Source organism: Neomonachus schauinslandi, chromosome 1 (genome assembly GCF_002201575.2).
Source record: "Neomonachus schauinslandi chromosome 1, ASM220157v2, whole genome shotgun sequence".
NCBI classification, from domain to species: domain Eukaryota; kingdom Metazoa; phylum Chordata; class Mammalia; order Carnivora; family Phocidae; genus Neomonachus; species Neomonachus schauinslandi.
The window spans coordinates 74,684,919-74,701,137 of NC_058403.1; positions in this window are offsets into that span (position 1 = coordinate 74,684,919).

The following is a 16,219-nucleotide window of genomic DNA, read 5'->3' on the forward strand; positions in this document are numbered from 1 at the left end:
CTTCTATTGTATTCCTTTTGAAAATAGGAGAACTGAGGTATATAGAAGTTAGTCAACAGATTCATTTTTGTTCAGAGGCCCAATGCTCAGCCATTTATTTATTTATTTATTTATTTATTTATTTATCTTTTAAAGATTTTACTTATTTATTTGAGAGAGTGAGAATGAGAGAGAGAGAGAGAGCACATGAAGGGGAGAAGGGTCAGAGGGAGAAGCAGACTCCCTGCTGAGCAGGGAGCCTGATGTGGGACTAGATCCTGGGACTCCAGGATCATGACCTGAGCTGAAGGCAGTCCCTTAACTGACTGAGCCACCCAGGTGCCCTAGCCACTTATTTATTGATAAAGAAAGGGTACTATGTATGCTAAAGCAGGGATAGGTGTTGATTTTAGCTGGAATAGCAATAGGTTTTAGTCATAAAAATTAGTTGGTAATTAATAAAGATAATTTTTCCTTTCAACTTTTTTTAGCAAGTAAATATGTCTAAATATATTTTATATTTAAAATATATTATTATGTTGATTTTTATATTTCCATATAATTAATATTTCTTTGGGAATATTTTCTTATTCAAAGCTTTCTCTCCCTAGCTACTCATTCTTTCTCTTAAACACACAAACACACACACTGGACTTTTGACTGCCAGGCATGATTTAATTTACAAGTATCCCACAGTTTTCCCCTTTGCACATTAGAAGTAAGATACTCATTGGAACAATGACCCCCTGGCACCATTTGTTCCTGCATGAGCTGGTGTAATTGGGATCCAGGAGTGAAAACTGGATCTCGCTATCCTGAGCTGGTTTTGAACAAGCATCACATTTTTGGGTTTCTGGATTCTTTATCAGTGAAATAAGGAGTTTATTCAAATGATCTCTAAGTCCTTTTCCAGTCTTCCAGACTCTGATTTACTAAGTGAGGCAATTGCTTATTTGATAATGCGTCTACATTGACTCCACTGTTGTAAGTTTCACTTTCATAAATATTTCCGGAGAATCTTTTGTGTATCAGGTCCCGAGAAAGTCACAGTGCAGGAAAAAGAGTTTCTAAAAGATAGCCTGTGTCTTCAAGTAACTTAAGGTCTTACAGAGAAGAGGTTAATTTTAAAAAAATAATGACATTTCAATGTCATTGAATGGTATGAAAATAAGATTTTATGGAAGCATATTTTAAACATGATTTGAGAGATTTACCTTCTGTCATATTATTTTAGTTGCCAGGGTGCCTGAAGAGTGGCTGACAGATCTCACCCTAACATTAAATGTGAACACATGTTTTTTGAATAAGGAGGTATCTTACCATCGACAGGCCAACATTAGAGATGGACCTTTAAGGTCCACACTTAAAATCATAAATGCACAAAAGTAACTTTTTTAAAATATATATCCAAGATTCACATCTTCTTTCAGCTTCCATGGATGTATATATCAAAGTGCACGCTTAAAGTTTTCTTACCTACGATGATCACCATGAAGTATTTCCTCTAATAGGACTCACTCATGCTTGTTCCTCTATATTTCTTAGAATATAAAAGAATGCTGTTTCTTCCACTTCACATTGAGTCTTTGTTTCAGCATTTACACTGATCTGCTCATTACCTGAAATAAACTCTCATTTGTCTGCCAAGTTACTAGAATTCACTGACCTGCCAAATGGAAGCAAAACTAGATACCTCTCATTAAAATGTATGTTTTAGCCACGGATCTAATTATAAATGTGGGTGTGGTAATATGAAGTTGAATGTAAAGTTGGGGTTTAACTTTGTGCAGAGTTGACACATGAAAGCTCTGTGGGTGTGAGCAAAGCCATCCTCTTCACCCTCTGGCCCACCATACTCTCTAGTTTCATCCGGCTGTCTTGGAGCAAGAGTGGGGTGCTGACATTTGTGTCAACTTCTCACTCATGTTTAAAGTCTAGCATGAAATAGCAACAAAAATGCAGTAAATTATCAGAAAACGATTTCATTATTTTATAAAAGTAACAGAATGAACTAAAAAAGTTACAGAACATGAGAAACATTGAAGTTCAAATATTACTGTATTAAAGTACTTAATTGCTTAATTAACAATTATAAAGGATCGCAGCTAGTTCTTCATTTATTAAGTATTAAAACACTTTTCAAAGATTCCGAGTTCATTAAGCAACAAAACTCCCAATAAAGTGTTTCCCTTAATTATTATTATTATTATTTTTTAAAGATTTTATTTATTTATTTGAGAGAGAGAATGAGAGACAGAGAGCACGAGAGGGAAGAGGGCAGAGGGAGAAGCAGACCCCCTGCTGAGCAGGGAGCCTGATGCGGGACTCGATCCCGGGACTCCAGGATCATGACCTGAGCCGAAGGCAGTCGCTTAACCAACTGAGCCACCCAGGCGCCCCTCCCTTAATTATTTTATTCATGGCTTCTTTGGCATAATGATATTAAATAATTATGATTTATTGAACCTGGTCTCACTGAGGAAAAAGCGCCTATTTAATTATTTATTATTTATGATTATCTGATCTAAACAATTTCATGAGCCTGCATTCCTATGAAGATAGGAATGAAGAAGGGTGATATTTAGGTGAAGGTGCTGGAAATTGGAACAAAGAATGGCCCATTTACCTCCATATTACAAAAATGTGGGATCTAATAATAACAATACCCACTAACATTTATTCAGTGCTTCCTCAGTGCCAGCCCTCTTGTTTAATCTTCACAGTAATTCTAAGAGGCAGGTATTATTATTAGCCATAAGTTTAAAAAGAAGTGACTTTGGCAGGAAGCGCTTACATGACTTATGAGAGGTCACCCAGGCAGGAAGTGGTAGAAGTGGGATCTAAACCTGATGTGTTCAGAGCCCACAATTCTAACTACATATTATATGCCTCCTGAACATAAGTAATTTCTATTCACCCCTTTAATTAGAGCTAGTTACCTAGAATTACACACCTATCTTTTCATTCTTTCTTTTCTTATTTTTCCCTAGGATCCTGCTAGGGTAAAGAAAGTATTTGGGAAAATTCAGAGAAAGTGTATGGAAGAGGTTATATTAACCACATGTCTATTAAAAAAAAGAAAAGAAAAAACTCTTTTTAGAAATAGGGCTAGGTAGAGTAAGGAAGGAAAAATCAGATGTAGGGCTATAGAATCTGGCCCAGCATCTGCTATCTTAATCCAAAGAATTCCAGATTCCAGGGAGAAAGCTCTCTATGGAACTGGGGATTTAGAATACAGGCTATTGACATATCAAACTAGTCTGAAGTGTCTGTTGGAAATGTTTTTCTAAATCTAATGTCTTATTAAAGCTCTATCTATTTATAAATGCAAACAAAAATTGATTCATTTAACTCAGTATTTTTTTAGTTGATTTAAAAATATTGATTCTGGGTACACAGTATACAATTTTGTACTTAAATTCAAGAGCATTACAAATGAACTAAAGATGAAAAGCAGTACAATTCTATTATCACCTCATCTGATTTAGACTATCTTTAAAAAATTAGCTTTTACTTTCTCAAAAGCCTCATTTTCTCTTCCTTATCAACACATTATTATTGGGGCAGAGAGAAAACTTTGATTTTCCAAATGTTTCTCTTCAGAGGGTTTTATCTCTGTTGCTAGAAGAGATTTGCCTCTAGGGACTTTGTGGACAGACCAGATAGACTTCAGCTACTATGTGGAAACTAGAATTTAAAAAGTATGCACCATTCATATCTTCTGGTATAAAGGGGTGGCTACTCTTTCTGTTCATTTCAGTTTCTATCAGATACTCTTGACCTACAAAAACTGACCTGTCTTGTGTTTGGCTTATTGGAGTTATCCTTTTTCCATTTAAGGAACATTTCTAAATCACTTCCTTTTTGTCCACTCCATGACTTTTATGCTTAGTTTTTCTGGTTTCTCAAACCAGTTGGTTTTATTTACTGACTTCCAATGATCACCTCACTATTTCTTTTGACCTTTTGATTTTTTTAATTGCCATTGGATTTTAATGTTTGATGCATAGCTTCTGGCCTCTGTTCTCTATTTCCAAGTTATCAAGGTAAAAGTTCCCAACTTCTGAGCTTTATTTCAGAACATGTCCTAACAGGAATTGCCTTTCATTCATACTCCATCTGACCAGGGGTAGAAATTATTATTTTCTTTTATGAAGATGAAGTGAGATACGTAGAGAAAGTAAGGGGATGGTGATTGGAAAGAGAAACACCCATAGAAATGGTGTGAAAAATGTAATTTATTCACTAAATATGAAATTAGAATTATAGACTTTAGTTAATTAGAATGACGGAATTTCATTTAATTCCATAATTAGTTTATTTTCAAAGACAATATTCTCATTTCCTGTTGCATAGATCTTATTAAAAGAGGAACTAAGTATGGTTGTTTTGCATTCTAAATTTGGCTAAATTTCAGGAAGAAACGCGGAAAAAGAGCTGATTTGTATCTTTACAGGCTTCACTGCTGTTTGGGGACAATACTTTTTAGATAAATTACAAACCAGCATTTTATCTTATTGTTTAAATCTGATGATTAATGTGTATTGGTCACATGATAATACCTTAAGTTTGCTCAGAATTTAGCTTCCATTTTGGGGACACATGTCTTTTGGATACTTGTTAACTAGAATAGAGCATCTCAATATTTTCCAAATAGACTAGATCCTCAAGGTAATATTTCTAAATAGTACATGACCGCCTTATGTTAAATACCCTTTCTTCCCCACCTTTCAACTATTACTTAGTTTCCGAAGACCACAAAAATTCTATCTCTTCTGTAAATCCATTCCTAATCTCTTCAGCTGGGTTAGTTTTTTCTTTCTGTGACATTCTGTAATACAAGTACCCTTCCCTTCACTATTAACTTAAAATATGACTGCATCTCTGATCCTCCCACTGGACAGCAGCACGGAATCACCTTTGCCTCCAGCACAGAGGTCTAGCTTGGTACCTGGCTTGTGTTGGGTAGTAGGTTTTCCCTTAACTGAGCTGATAATTTGTTTTAGCTTTAGCAGGATTATAGGGCCTCTTCGGAAGTTCCATCTCATGAGCCCTTTTTTGGTTATTCGTGAAAATATTCTTAGATTTTTAAATTTTTGTTAAAAATACCAGTTCCTTGGGGCGCCTGGGTGGCTCAGTCGGTTAAGCGGCTGCCTTCGGCTCAGGTCATGATCCTGGGGTCCTGGGATTGAGCCCCACGTCCGGCTCCCTGCTCAGCAGAGAGCCTGCTTCTCCCTCTCCCTCTGCCTGTCACTCTGCCTGCTTGTGCTCTCTCTCTCTATCTCTCTGTCAAATAAATAAATAAAATCTTAAAAAAAAAAAAATACCAGTTCCTTTTTGAAGAAAGCTGATTGCTGGTTTATGTCTTAACAACCTCATTAAACCTGATGCACATCCATATTAACTGAATAGTCTTATTTCCTTGTTCTAGCTGTTCACTTTTTACATTTAAAATAACTGACCAGACTACTACACTAGATATGTTCTCCACAACACATGCACACACGCGCACACACACACACACACACACGCCCCTTCCAGCAAATTTTCTGTAAAAAGGGACACTAATGCCTATTCTGTAATGCTGTAGGGATGATTAAATTTAATAATGTATGTAAGGCAAATGTAAATGCTTAATATGTATTCAATAAATGTTGACTATCATTATAGTTTCACATTCAATTTAATTTTATAAAATAGCGATATTTCTGAGTGTTTACTATCATTATTACAATTTTTCAGTTGAGAACTTGAGACAAACAGATGTTAAGTGGCAGGCTCCAAATCAATATCCAGTAAACTGTAGGGATTGTGTTGAACCTTAAGCAGATTGTTCTCTCCTTTTCAGATAATTTGAACACTGGAGAATATCAGCACACTAACATGCAGAGAAATTAATGGTAGATATTTTTCAGAAGTGTTTGGAAGTTAAAATAGGACTGAGCAGTGATATAAATGAAGATATTCTGGTGGTAGAGGTTCTGGCAGTTGAGGAAGTTCTCAGGAGCCCCTTAAGACACAACAGAGAACACAACAGGTTGCTGTGTTGTGTATCAATGAAAGTCTTCTGTTTCAGCCAAGAGATGGGCCATGCAGACTGATACAAGTCTTTGAACAAAGCCATTGTAATGAAAACTATGAAAGATTTTAAAATCGCAAATAGTCCTCTGTGTCTGAAGCATAACAAAACGCATATATATTACTGGGATGAAGTGTAAGAAGAGAGAAGATCCAGAAGGCAGATAGTCTCATTTAATAAGTTACTATTTTTCTCAATTATGTTCCAGAACTGGACTAAATAATAGAGGCATAAAGGGGCAAGACATGCTAATCCTGTGCGTGAGAAACTCATTCTGAGACAGGAGATTGAAAAACAAGTTCAGTGGGCTGCAGTAAGTTCAGTGGGAACATACAGGAAAGAAGTAACCTAGGGGCCGTGCAGCCCCAGCCAGCTACCCTTGAAACCCATGCAGACCCAGTGGTCAGTTCCAGATTCTAAACTGTGTATTTTTTTCATGGTATTGTTAAAACAGTGAGGAAACATTAAAAAAAAAAAAAAAAGAGAAGTAACCTAGTTGCCTCTGCCTGGGGGATCAGAGGAAAGTTTCATAAAGAGGGAGATATTTGAGTTAAGATTTGAAGGCTGTGTGAAAATACTAAGTGATGAGGAAACACTATATGCAAGTCATTCATGGGTTAAAGTGCATGCTCTGGGAAAAGTGAATATTAAATTGGGGCCCAGAATACATAATAATTAGGGATGTCCTCTTAATCTTAGAAATGGAAAATTAAAAAAAAATCTTCATAACAAGGTGATTGCTTCATATTTAAAACACATTAAGTACAGCTCTTCTAAAAAGTCCGGATTTAACACACATTCACCTCATGCGTAATATCAGAGCATTTTAGCATAGACCTGGGTTTTTAAAACAACATATGAACTAGTTAATAATCCCAGCTTGCTTATTTTCATTGAGCTGTTATATATATACTCTGTTCTGAAGTACAGAGATTGGAGGAGTATGAGCTATATATAGTTAGAAGGACTAAAAACCTCAGTAACTAGAACAGACATTTGCCGGTTGGCATAGGTACACTGAAGGATGTCCTCTCCTCACATTACCAACATGTCAGGATTTTTAACAACTGTTATTAGGATGCCACAGTAATGCAGAGATGTATGTAAGCTGAGAGCATAATCACTATGAGGACTGAAGGCTGATGATTTGACTGTGTTGAAATTACTCGGGTGTCCCTCTAATTTGTCACATGACTTAATGTTTAACTCCATTATATGGTTTTCAAATCTGGGTTCTTGATGATTTCTTTTTCTTTTCGTGAAGTGGATGATGATTTGTAAACTGACTCTTCATGTTCCTAAACCACTGAGCATTTAAAAAATTAGTTTCCATGAAATAGAAGTGGTTTCAAAGGAAGTCTTGGCTCAAGGAGCTTCTGTTTGGGGATTTTGACTGCCAGGATATCCATTCAAAGAAAGATGGTGATTTCTAAATTATTCTATTTTTACTTTGATATCCTCCCTGTAACTCTACAGTTTTCTCCATGCTACTTCCCAGGATTTCCCTCCTGTTTGTCCTCAGGGTATGTTACCATTAGCAACAGCTATTACTGGCCCTTCTTGTTCCATCAATTACCAAATCTTGGTGTAAAAGTGGAAAAACCTTCCAAATAATAATTGTTTAAGGAAATAGTTCCTCACATATTACTAAGGGTGATCGTCTCTATTCCTCTTTTTAACATGTTGATACATGAAAAGCAGGTGAGAATCAGTAAACTAATCTCAATTATTTGGTGTAAAGTAAGCCAAAGCACAGAACCTTAATAATACGGAGACATTAGATTTTCACTTGATTTGTTAATTCAGTTAATTTCTATGCAAACTTGAACAACAAACATTAGTTGAATGCCTCTTTGTACTAGGCACTGTGTTAAGTGCTTAGAAAATGACTAGAAAATCAGAATACAATTCTGCCTTTGAGAAATTCACCAACTAGAGGGAGAAATACATAAGAAGATTATTTTTTATAAGAGTAATAGCAGAATTCACATGACATAATGTTAAATCTCTCTCTTTTTTTTTTTTTTTGTCCTTTGGATGGAAAAACAAACTTCATTTTTATGTCTTAGGGACTCACAGATTTCACCATAAACTGTAACTATAGAATTTAGATATGTTTGGGACATGTCTGGAAGTTCAACAGTGGGACTCACTTGGATATTCTTTGCGTGAGAAACCAAAGAGCTTTATGGGAAAGAACTCTGAGTAGCAGAGTAGGTTAAGGTACATAAAAAATGCATTCTCATAAAATATGTTCATAGATCACTGGAAGAGGGGATTTTTCTTTAGACCTTCTCTTGTGGACATGTCCTTGAGTCCTAATGAGAAGAGACAAGAAAAAAAGATGTGAGTCTCTAACTTTCTGTTAAGGACATGTGGTGTACAGCACGTGTATAACCCATGGTGGTGGTGGACACGGTAGTGTAAGTGGACAACGCCCTCCAGCAATGGACCAGAGTAAAAGTGAGGGACTATGGGATGCATTGGCGTATATTGGCCACTCTGACAACAGCATAGACATCAAGCCATCTTCTGTGTAGGCACCAGCAGTTTTCGCCTGGGTGCGGGCGCACTGGCTGCCTTGGCAGTGTTCTCTGGCTTCTGGTGATTTCAGAATTCTCAGCAGCCATTTCCTTTCCATTGGTCTGGAGAAATACAGGAGAAAAATGGCAGTTAACACTGAGAGGAATAATTTGTGAGCAAATGTCTGACACCCTTTGGGAACATAAAGAAATAAGTTGGTAGAGTTTGAAGGGACCTAGAAGTACTTACAACACTGGCTAAAAACAGAACAGACAGCATCCTTTGGTATTGTTATTTTAACACCAACCAGACCCCATTTTTAATTTCTTCTTTCAGGTAATTTTTCTCTAGAGAAAAAATGGTCTAAAATTAAAACAGTATTTATTCTAAACAACATGCTTCCGACTCACTCTTCTGTATCTTCTAGACAGTGTCCTATTATCAACGTAGATCAGTAAGAAGCAGCTAGCCTGTGTCTCAAAAATTTAGCCCTCTGCCAGAAAAATGCCTTCACTGAATCCAATATACTCTTATGACAAGTGTTAACTGAGTCAATTTTAAAAAGACCCATAGGAGACATTTATGTAATTCAGTACACTTGTACTTCCACACAGGTGCCAGTTACCCACTTCCTGTTTGTCAGCTCCACACCCGCTCTTCTTTGCCCTGCTGGATTGTGGGGATCTTGCCAGATGGAGAATGTAACCCTTCATCAACAAAGGGCAAAGGAGTGACATGCAAGGTGATGGAGGCAGGAAGACTCTTCTCTGTTGGGTCCCTACTAGTTCTCCATTATCATTATTATTCAGTGAGGGGGTATCAGTTGCATCCTCAGACCCTACTTCCCTAGAATCAACCACTTGCAAGCAGCTCTGTCCTGCCATACACTCTGTGTGCAATATGGGGTTCTTTTATTAGTTAACTACCTTCTAAAGGTTGAAAATCTTTCATGTTCATTTTTCCCTGTTTAAATGACTGAGGTGACATTTGTCTCGATTGGACCCTGATTGATAATATGCCATTTTCTATTTTACTATTGAAAGTAACAGAAATATACAAATGGCAAATTTAGCATCAGTTCTAAAAAAATGATTGTTACTTTTCATTTTGTTATATAATATAATATTGTTTTACTTTTTATTTTGGTGTCCAGGAATCTCAGAGCACACAATATACATTATTGGAAAATAATGGAATCCTTATACTAGAAGTAGCAATTTTTTCTATAAAGAGCCAGAGAAAAAAGAGTTTTGGCTTTGTGGGTAATATGGTGTCTGTTGCAAGTATTCAGCTCTGCTGTTGGTGTAGTGCTAAAGCAACCAAAATAACACAAAAATTAAGGGGAGTGATTATGTTCCAGTAAAACTTCATTTACAAGAACAGGCATCTGGCTGTATTTGGCCTTCAGACGGTCGTTTGCCAACTCCCACTTTAGACAATAATCTCAGAACGAAGATATATAGTAAAAATATCACATACTAAAAATATGATCTGTGAAATGTATTATTCTTATTTTAAAGCCATAGTGTTATAGAAAAAAATGTAAAGAGTTGAATGCACCTTCAGGTTAATCTAAAATGATTTTTAATTTAGAAAGGGTACAGACTTGGTAGAGCCTTTAGCTATGAAATCAGACTTTGAATATGAACTCTGCCATTTTCTTTCTTTCTTTTTTTTTTTAAAGATTTTATTTATTTATTTGAGAGAGAGAATGAGAGAGAGAGAGCACAAGAGGGGGGAGCGGGAGAGGGAGAAGCAGACTCCCTGCTGAGCAGGTAGCCCGATGCGGGACTCGATCCTGGGACTCCAGGATCATGACCTGAGCCGAAGGCAGTCGCTTAACCAACTGAGCCACCCAGGCGCCCGAACTCTGCCATTTTCTACTTGTGAACCCATGAGTAGTTCATTTTCTCTCTGTAAACTTTATTTTCCTCTTATACAACATGGAGATATTAATATTTTATGTTAAAAGCATATGATAATGTTGAGTGTGACACAAAAATTTAATGAATGCCTGGTCTTTGAAGTATATTATTTTAGGCAGAGGAAGCAAAAACAAAAACAAAAAAATGAAATTTAGACATGAAACCTGCTTTTGAGGGAAATAATAGTGATTTGGGGAATAAAACTGGTACATGAGGATAGTTTATATAAAGGCCCACCTAAGTCATGTAGTGTTTTATGAAGCCTACTATTTAAGCACTTGTTAAATATTATATCCTTTACATAATTACTCAATATTAATTTAGAGGAGATGCTGACCACTGTGTCAGGGGACGAATCTGGGCCAAAGAAGAGAGGACAGCTGGTGTTATATCCAGTCCAACTACCCAAAACAGACTATTTTAAAAAAGAAAGAGACTGAGATACCTTTATTTGTCAAGGTCAAGTGCTATCCATTATGAGTTGTTATAGGGGCTTGATAATAAGTTGACTTCAATTAGAGAATGTAATGTTTTCTCATACCCCAATTTCTGATTATATATACATATATATACATATATTTATGTGTGCTTGTATATACATATATAATTATACTTTCTTATATATAATTTTTTTAAAAGATTTTATTTATTTGTCAGAGAGAGAGCAAGCACAAGCAGGGGGAGCGGCAGGCAGAGGGAGAAGCAGACTCCCAGCTGAGCAGGGAGCCCGATGCGGGACTCGATCCCAGGACCCTGGGATCATGACCTGAGCCGAAGGCAGACGCTTAACCGAGTGAGCCACTCAGGCATCCCTACTTTCTTATATATAATTATGCAAATATTGTAATATAAAAATAAATATGTAATATATAACACATATATGGAAAAGAATATAGAAAAAAAACATATCTGCAGAGTTTTATTACCACAAAGAGAACACCTCTATAATCATCATATAGTTCCAGAAATGGGATATGGCTTGCACTCACTCTCCTCCTATTCACTATTTCTTTCCTCCGAACAGACATAATGATAATATCAATTTCTAGTATTACCCTTTAGTTTTGCTTTTATTACCCTATTACCCATTACTCTTTGAATTTCATATAAATGGAAACATATAGCAAATATTATCAATATATGGTTATCTTGATCAATATTAGGTTAGTGATATTCTAATATATCATTCACTTTAGCTGTAGTCTTTTACATTTTCATGCCACATACTATTCTAGTGTATAAATAATAAATATACTGTCCATTAAACATCCATTCTCCTGCTGTCAGGTTTTTCTGAGTTTTTGGCTATTGTGAAACACTGCTATGAATAATTTTACATGTGTCTTTTGGTGCACATATGTATGACTGTTTTTAAAATATGTAATACTAATCGAAATTCCTGTCATAAGGTATGTTTCTTTTACCAGTTGATGGGTTTGTCCTTATTTCCAATGATGAATTTATTGTACCAAGATTTAGTTTGTCTGATACTCATAGAACTTAAAAACTTTCTTTTTGTTAGTGTTTGTATTCTATTTATTTTCCAAATTTTTAACTTCAACTCTGTTGTACTCTTACATTTTAGAATGTTTTCTGTAGGCAGTGTATTATCTTTTTGTCCTTTATATTTCCTTTAATTAGATCTCTTAGTCCAGTTATAAATACTATAACTATTGGTATTGGTATAGTTATAGTATAATCTCATCTTTCTATTTGCTTTCTATTTATCTCCCCTCTCTCTTTTTTTATTCCCACCTTATGCTTCTTTCGGGTATATTACATATTATTTGGTTCCATTTTTTCCTCTGTTGATGAAATTCATTTACTTATTATATATATTCTTTTCTGTGAATATAATTTTCTTGACTTAGTCTAATATTACCTAGTGCTTTTACCTTAAAGAACGCTAAGGGATTTAAAACATTATTAATTTTTACTACTATATTTCCAGGTGAATGCAATTTTGTGTATTTTAATTCTCTTTCTTTTGATATGTGTATGCATACATACACACATATCCTAAGACATTATGATTTGATATAGTTATTATTATTTGATATAGTCAATGTTTATTTAGATTCACCTTGATGCTGACCACCTTTATTGCTCTTCGTTCCTTTCTGCACCTCTAATCTTGCATCTGAGAGTCTTTCCTTCTGCTTGAAAAATGCTCCTTATAATTCATCTTGTCTGTTGGAGAAAAGTCTCTTAATTTTTATTTATAATGAAGGTAATTTTATTTCACATGAATTCTTGAAGATGTTTACCATTTTGTTTTTCTTGGTATAGCATTGTAGGTTTGCATGTACTTTGTTTTAGCACTATAAAGATAATATTGCAGTTTTTTAAATTATTTCTGTTAAGGATTCAGCTCTCAGTCTAAATGTTGCTTCTTTAAAAATATTTTATGTGTTTTTCACTTCTTTTACATACTATTATTGTTTCAAGTTTTTAGGGTTATCGGTAAAATGTAGTTTGGTAATAATTTGCTTGGATCTCATATTCCTTCTTAAATTTTATATGTTTTATCATTGGATAAATTTCATCCATTATCTATTCACATATTGCTGCTACTTCTTTCCCTCTCTTTTGAGACTCCAAATATAAATATTTTCATCCAATTCACTGTATTTTTCATGTATCCTACCCAACTGTTGTTTTTTTCATTCATTTTCTTCCATGATTCATTAAGATGTTTTCTTCTGACCCATTTTCAATGTCACTGATTCTCTCTTCAACTACATGTAAGCTGGTAAATCCTATCATTAAATTATCAATTTCAGTTTTAGAATCTTTCAGTTGCAGAATTTCCACCCTATAGATTTTCAGTCTTTTATTTATTTGAATATAGTGAGCAAAATTACTTTGAAGCTTAGTCTGGCAACTCCAATATCTAGAGTTCCATTGAATTGGCTTCTATTATATTTTGTTTCTGCTAGATTGAATTCATATATTCTTGTCACCATGTGTTCCTGATTATTTTTGATTAGGCTATTTATAATTTTTTGATATGATTTGAAGTTGGGCTGTAGTCCTTGAAAGTGCCAGTTTATATTCAGTACACATTTTCTCCTAGTATATATCTCTTTCAAATTTCAACCAAAAATATACAGAAGTATATCAGAGATCTGTCCCCTTAGCTGGTCCTCAAGTCCAATTTTTATCCACCCAACTCTGTAAGGTTGTCAAAAATATGACTCAAATTGTCTTCCTCTTAGAAGTCTTTAACAGTGCTGATAGATAACTCCAGGAGCAAAATGTCTAAAATGCTAGGCTCACCTTCCAGAGCCTCATTTCCTTCTTTTTTTTCATAATCACACTGAATAGGTGATTCTTCACTGCCTTAGTAGCTCTTCAAAGACTCTCCAATAAATTACCTATCTCTCTCTCTCTCTCTCTATCATCTATCTACCTATCTACTTATCTATCATCTATCTAATCTATCTATATCATCTATCTATCTAGTCTCTATCATCTGTTTATCCCAGTTTCTCTAGTTATCCTTAGTAGAAGGGTTGGTTTAAATTAACAAAGTTTACTTTATCAGAAATGGGCTCTTAATTGCCAAAATGCCTTTCTTTACTATTTTTCTTTGAAAGGTCAATTTAAAAATGTTCTGTTATGCTATCACACTATTTTGCTAAAAAATTATTTTTAAAAAGAATGATTTTTGTTTAATTTTTTAATCCTAAAATAACCATGTAATTGTAATACAGCTTAAACTGTTAACTTTGCAATAAGGTAAACTCAAATTGTTTTTTGTTAAAAATCGATTATTTATTAATTACCAAGATATGTTTCCCCTTTTAAGAAGCTTTATTTTAAGTGTCTTTGGATAGTGAGGAACTTCTATAATTTGAAGCCAACACTATATTTTTAGACATAACATTTGCAGAGGACTTGTTTAAATATTACTTTGAAGATTCGTTTAAATAGCACTAAATTAAAAATTATAAATTTAGTAAATATTATTGAATTACTAAAACATCTTCCTAAAACCCCCTTGTGTTAGGCAGTGTTAGGCAGAATAATGATCAAATGTGCCATGCCTTAAATCTTTGAAACCTATAAATAAGTAACCTTACATGGCAAAAGGGACCTTGCAAATACGAATAAGGGTACAGACCTTGAAGAGATTGATCTGGATTATCTGGGAGGCTCCAAATTAATTATATGAGTCCCCGGAAGTAGAGCATCTTTCCCAGCTGCAGTTAGAGAGATACAATGTACTTCTGTTGCTATCTTTGAAGGCAGAAGGAGGCCACGGGCCACAGAATGCAGGAATGCAGCTGGCTTCTAGACATTGGAAAAGGCAAGAGCAAATTTTCTCCTAGAGCCTCCAGAAGGGAAAGCAGCCCTGCCAAACACCTTGAGTTTTAGCCCAGTGAAACCTATGTCTGACTTCTGACCTGCAGAATGAAAATATGATAATTTGTGTTGTTTCAAGTCACTAAGTGTCTGGTAGTTTGTTATGCTAGCAGTAGATACTAAGACAACCTCCAAAGGAGTTCAATGTTTCTACTTTTCTTTCATGCAATTATTTCTTTATACTGCTCCAGTGGGATCTTTTTAAAAAGAAATAAGGCAGCTACCAATACTCTGCAATCATATAAAGTAAATGGATAATGTTATATTTAACTGCATTTTATGGGAAATTGAGGCTAGAAGTTTAAGTGAGTTGTCTAAGATAATACAGCTAGCAATTTTTGGTGCTGAGATTCAGCATCATGCAATCTGGCTCCAAAAACCCATGCTCTTAACAACTAGCCCATACTACCTTCCTTCATTTTAAATTCTTGGTCAAAATCCTTTCGTGACTTTACATCTCACATAGAACTGAATGTGATCTGTTAACCATGGGTACATTATCTGTTATCTGCCTATCTCATGTTTCTCCCCTTGATGTCTTCTTTCAACTATAATAGCCTAACCTAGCTCCCACTTGAGGGCTTTTGCATTCACTATTCCAGAGGCCTGGAAGGCTCTTTCTTCAGATCTTTGCAAGCTGAATCCTTCTTTCTTTTTTTTTTTTTTTACTTAAAGATTTATTTGACAGAGAGAGACACAGCGAGAGAGGGAATACAAGCAGGGGGAATGGGAGAGGGAGAAGCAGGCTTCCCGCGGAGCAGGGAGCCTGATGCGGGGCTCCATCCCAGGATCCTGGGATCATGACCTGAGCCGAAGGCAGACACTTAACGACTGAGCCACCCAGGCACCCCAAGCTGAATCCTTCTTATCCTTTAGCTTTCTGGCTCAATTGGACCATGCTCAAGGAGGCTTTCTATGGCCCATCAATCTAATAGTCACTTGGCTATACTTTTTATCCAGTTTAATTTTCTTCTTAGAATTTTTCTGTACTAACATTGCCTTTTAAATTTATTTTTCAGTTTATGTATTTTCTCTCTTCTCACTAGAAAGAAATCTCCACAAAACCTGAGACCATGTATCTCTTGCTTCTGTATTCCAAAAAAGTAGAATATTTCCTGGCACACAGAGCGCACATAAATATTTTTTTTTGAATGAATAAGTGATCTCATGCACACTCATAAGCATTTCAGTGCACATTCTTCAGTACTCGAGGAAGAGATGGTGCTCTGGGAATTACACAAACCAGATTTTTCATTTGCACTAATGTCAATCAATAATTGCAGAAATTGCATATTATTATAAGGCTCTTCAAATATATTTACAGTATTTTGAATAGCTACTGTTC